We start from the raw sequence: 6081 nt of genomic DNA on the forward strand, positions 1-6081 counted from the left end.
TTGGTTGTGATCTCACATCTAAAGGCAGAACCAGAGCTCCATGTCTTCATCCTCACGTTTTCCTGTTTTATTTAGTAAAGTGTCTTAATTTTAAAGATCCACTCTGATGAAAATTGTGTTTTTGACATGTTCTTGTGGGAGATATATAAAGAAATTTAAGATCAAAGATGCATTTCTGAGTATTTCTTTATTCAAATAATTGTAAATCAAGAGCAGATGAAAAAAATGCTGTTTGAAAAATATATTTGTGACAGAAATAAATACACTCCCTTCTGATAAATCCACCAGATCCATGAACGTCTTTGTTTTCCTCGTCTGAGCTGCAATCTGGATCTAAACTGTAATTCAGTTTAATTTTATTTATATAGCCCAATACTGTAGTTCAGAGGTGTGAGGGCTGTGGGCTAGCAGGAGAACATGTAAACAGGGAGCTCTCAGCAACAGTCCCACAGCTCAGAGGTGAATTTCTAATGAAGTCCTGCCGCTCTACAGAAACTATGTCCTAGAAAACCACACCAAGGTTTTAAGGTTTTACATCCTGTCTCACACCTGGATTTGGCTGCTATGGAAACCCTTATTTTAGAGAAAATTTGTGGACTTGGCAAAGGGGCGGAGCCAATAATCCCAATAGTTGTTGGAAGTAAGGCTGGGTTGATAAAATCAATTAATTGAATTAATTTAAGCTTAATAGATCAATAATCGATCCATAAAAATATAGATCGATTTAGGACATAAAGCTAAAGTCCGCTAGCTTAATGCTAACGTATAATAGAATTTCCCATAATACGGCTAATGCTAACACTTGGTCGACCTAAACATACATTGCTGAATAAATGAACATCTTTATAAACTCACAGGCATTAATTTTGTACACTCTTTTAAGGAAATATTTTTTAAGTAACCATTTGTGATCTAAAACAGTTTTTTGCTCATACTTTTTTCTTCTTCTGGAATGAGGTGTACTGCTATAGCATGATCTCCACCTAGTGTCCAAACAGAAACGTCCTCCAGGAGAAGCAGAACAATGTTTACAATGTTAATGATCTGAACATTTTAGTTAGAACTTCTCCTTTAGAGAATCCATGTAACACTGGATGATATTAACAATCTCATTATTTCACTGATACATTTACAGGATGTAAATTGGATCAGATTAATATAAATATATTTAAAACATGTCGTAGATTATTAATGTATTTCTAAACAAATGTGTATAAATGGGTAAACTCAAAATTGAATTGTATTGAGTGGATCAAAAAAAAAAAAAAAAAAAAAATCAGAATCACATTGATTCAGGTTCTGGTAAATCGAATCGTTAATGGAAACTATTATTGATTCCCAGCACTAGATAGAAGTCTACCTGGTTTCAGTTAAATCATTCTAATCTAATCGTATCAATGCTTTTTCTTCTGTGCCTTATTCAAGATTTTTTATTCTAATTTTCAAGTTAAATCAAACAAGTTTTCTAGAGCTGGTTCTCTAGAACACAAGTGAGGAAACACCTGTTAGTTTCCTCTGATCAGCAGAGATGATCTGGATTAGAAGATTCTGACAAACTGATCAACCACAGGAGAGGAATGGTTTAAGAATCATTTGGTTTGGATCGATTTGGAGAATATATATATATATATATATAAAAATGGAGTTTAGCTAATATTTCAGCAACAGGCTAACATTTTTGGCTAATTTGTTATCTTCTGAGGTTTTCATGGGCTAAGAGTTTAGCTTCTGTTTTAGCAACAGGCTAACATTTTTGACTAATTTACTGAGGAATTTTAGGCTATTTTGGAGTTTAGCTAGTAATTTAGCAACAAGCTAGCTTTTTTTATACTAATTTGGCATCTACTGAGGTTTTTTGGGCTAATTTGGAGTCTAGCTAATATTTAAACAACACACAACATCCTTTTTCAAAATTAGCATGTATTAGGGATTTGTAATTTTGCTACAAAATTGTCAGAAATTTAGGTCAATTCCAGGTCTCTTTTATAGTTGGGTGACAACATTTCCAGCATTTCAACAAACTTAACACTTTGTAAATAGCTTTTGCATATGCAGCACATCCCTTCAGCAATTAAAGTCAATTGCACCCCCATTTTTAGAAACAAGCTTCAGCATCTTCAGCGACTTCTTTCAGCAAAAAGCATTCACACTAGCATTATTTCAGGTAATGCAACTTTTCTAGTTATTCATTTGACTTCTTGAAGAAAAAAATGAACTTTTCTTTCTTTCTCTCAAGAAGAGCCAAACGTCCAAAGGAAATAACGTCTTCAAACATTCAAATCTGACATTCTGGGTCTTTTAGTCCGTTTTGTTCTTTGTGGGGTCAAAAAGTGTCATTAATTTATGCAGGTATTGTGTACAGTGCTGTGAATAAAAAGGGTTTTCAAATGTTTAGTGCAGCAACACAGATCCATCAATGTGGTTCAGCTAAACTGACCCACCTGGTAGAAGCGAGCTTGTGATTGGACGTTTTTGTTTACATCGCATGTAGAGACACAACAGGAAATAAAACTGAGCAAAACTAATGATTTACTTCCTGATCAGCTTCATAACTTTTTTACTGACATGATCCTGTTCATGTCTGTGTTCTTCAAATGAAAATGTTACTGTCGATACTACATTCTTCTTTTTACATCTGTATCTTTTACATAATAGCTCAGAAGGATGAACAGATGAGGTCGGTGGTGCATTTTTTATGAACATAGGAATGTAAAGTTGTGATTTCATGTAAAATATTATAGGTGATGATCACTTTGATCAATAAAATGAAAGTGAATATTTAATTTTTGACCAAAAACAACAGAGATGACTACTGTATCTGTTAAATGTCTTTCTTTGTGGTTCCATAATTATTGCTGATATAAATGTGTTTCAGAGATTTTTATTAAAATTAACAGTTAAGAATGAAATGAGGGAGAGTCTTTGTGTTTATTCTGAACATGTTTATCGATTTTTGTTGTTTTACTAAAATGTTATGCTACAATCATAGCCGCCAGAGGGACCACCTCCGATAAAAAGTCTATAAACACACATTTTATATTTATGTGTCGATACACAAGTTTTTAAGTCTGATTTCAGGCTCAAAAAGTAGAAAACAGGCATGGAAATGAGCTGTTTTGACTGTTTGGGACAGCAGTGATAGTGTAATGATGTGTTTTTTTAATGTTTTATTTTTTTCAGTTTTTATTGTCACCCGATTATGATTTAAAGGTCACGTTTTGTTGCAGAGGATCATGTCCATCTCTTCTTGACAGCAGAATCTCCTTCTCATTGGATTCCACGTCTCATGAAATGTTAGAACTGTTCTTGAGACTTCCTTGATGCTAACATTTAATGGAATTTCCCATAATACGGCTAATGCTAACGCTCAGTCGGCCTAAACGTACATCACTGACTAAATGAACATCTTTATTTGAATTTTCAAAACTCTTTTAAGGAAATATTTTTTAAAAGTAACCATTTATGGTCTAAAACAGTTTTTTTGGTCATCCTTTCTTCTTCTTCTTGAATAAGGTGTACTTCTATAGCGTGATCTCCACCTAGTGTCCAAACTGAAACGTCCTCCAGGAGAAGCAGAACAATGTTTCCAATGTTAATGATCTGAACATTTTAGTTAGAACTTCTCCTTTAGAGAATCCATGTAACACTGGATGATATTAACAATCTCATTATTTCACTGATACATTTACAGTATGTGAACTGGATCAGATTCATATAAATAGATTCAAAACATATAGTAGATTATTAATGTATTTTTAAACAAATGTGTATAGATGTGTAAACTCAAAATTGAATTGAACAATTAAAAAAAAATCATAATCGAATCGATTCAGGCTCCGGTAAATCGAATAGTTTCTGGAAATTCTAATCGACATCCAGCCCCACTGTATAGCCTACAGTTCCTCATAAAAAATAATGTACAAATTAAGGTCTATTACCTATTTCAGAAATTTGTTCTAAAAGTTCAAATAAGACATGGGCTTTGGGTATTTTACATTACTATAAAGGAGTTTCCCACATAAATATTTCATTTTTAAAACCAACAAAAACTGGAGGCACTTTCCAAAAATGACATTTATGTATACAACATTTGACAAATTTTATTAACGTATTAATACCAAATTCTGTTTTTTTGTCTTCTGTTTGTAGACCAAATCTAATCATTTAGAAATTCAAAAGGGGAAAACGAATATTGTTACAGGTTAACCGGCGCTGAAAATCAAACCAGAAAGTTTTAGATTTCTCTCATGAATAAAAAGCTGCTCAAATGTTTCTGTCGTTGCTGAGAAAAGTGTTTGTGTCAATATTGAATTTATTATGAATTTAATCATCAGATGGATACAGCATTTAAGATTTTGAAGTGATTTTCTTTTTGCTTTTGGTGGAATTGAAAAAATAAAGATATTTTGTTAAAAAAAATTGGATTGTAATCTTTAAACATGTATTTTCTTTGTAGTTGAGGTGGGAAAAATGTTCAAGGTTTTTCTTAAAAATGTTTTGTCCTTAAAATGACAATCATATATTAATAATGATCGTTCCCTAATAATGAAGGAAACATTTTCTAAACCAGCTTTGGAAATTTGAATCATTTTTGACATTTGCGATTTGAATTAATTTTTATTTAGTACATGATATAGCATATCTGTTTGTGAATTCATTCTATGATTTAAGATTTTCATTGTTGACTTAAAGAATTGTTCATATTCCATCCAATAGTTGTCTCCATGGATGTGCAGCAGATACACGACCAGAACCTGATGACATCCATCCTGACGTGAACCTGACATCCAGCTGAAAACCTGTTCTGCCATCTGGTGGTAGAAGGTGGTATTACAGGCGGATTTTTTCATTCATGTTCATAACATTTAACTTTCTCTAAAATTTCTGCTCTTGGATCCGTCTTCTACTAAACCCATTAAAATCATTTTGACCTCCAGATGACGACGATGATGAAGAAGAATCACAACAGATCCTGTATTCACACTCTGTTGCAGTTTTTAATGCTTTTCCTAAAAACATTTTAGTTTCTGTTTGACAGGAAGTCACAATAATCTGGAAACATACAAAATAAAAGCACACAGTGGTCGCCACAGCCAATCAGAGGACAGAGATCTGCTCATTTGGTTTTTCTTCAGATGTCCTTCCTGACACAACTGTATTTTATCTGGGCTGGGGACCGGCACAGGGAGACCCAGAGCCGTTCTGTGGTTACATACAGATTTACAGTTTATCTGTGATTGGTCATCTTTAATTAACCCCTCATATGGAGCTACATTGATGCCAAAATGATTTGTAACCCAAATACAACAAACTGAAATTGGATGTCCAAAACTTCTTACTTTTCTAAAATAAAATACATTATTTTTTTAGCTTCAAATGTTCTGTTTTTTAGGTTTCAAAACTTAAAATTTCAATTTAAAATCTTTTTTCTGTTTTAAATCTTTTTTTTTTTTATTTAAAATCAGAAAATTTCAGTTTCTGAAATTTTGGCCCCATTGGGGCATGTTTGGGCGGGGCTAACATGAAGGACCAATCAAAATCGACGAGGGTGGTAACTCTGCTTTACAAGCAATCAAGCTCTACTTGACTTTACTTAATAAATATATTTAATGAATCAAATGTGACACAAATGTGTCTTTGTGTTTGTTGTGTTTCTATTTTTAATCAATGCATTTAATTATTTCTGTAATGAGTTTGAAAGATGGGTTTTGTCCTGTATTTTTCACAGTCCATGCTTGAATCAATCAATCAATCAATCAATCAAAGTTGTTCATGATGTGATTTACTGTCTGCAGAGACTGAGTCAGTGTGTGTTCTTATTTCTGGTTAGTGTTGTAAGTTTAAAAAAATAATCCATTATATACGTAGATGTAATAATGTAAATATTCTTCAACTTTAAAACATCAACCAATTGTTCTTCTGTAGTCATTTTATTCATCATTCTTATAAATGCTGAATATAACAGCATAAAAGAAGAAATTGGATGAAGGCGAACTATAAAACGATAAACACTGTGTGTAGTAAATGTTAAAATGCATTAGAAAAGTATAAAAATAACTCAAAACAAGTTAAAAAATGACC

This window comes from Oryzias melastigma, linkage group LG24, assembly GCF_002922805.2.
Source record: "Oryzias melastigma strain HK-1 linkage group LG24, ASM292280v2, whole genome shotgun sequence".
In the NCBI taxonomy this organism is placed as follows: Eukaryota; Metazoa; Chordata; class Actinopteri; order Beloniformes; family Adrianichthyidae; genus Oryzias; species Oryzias melastigma.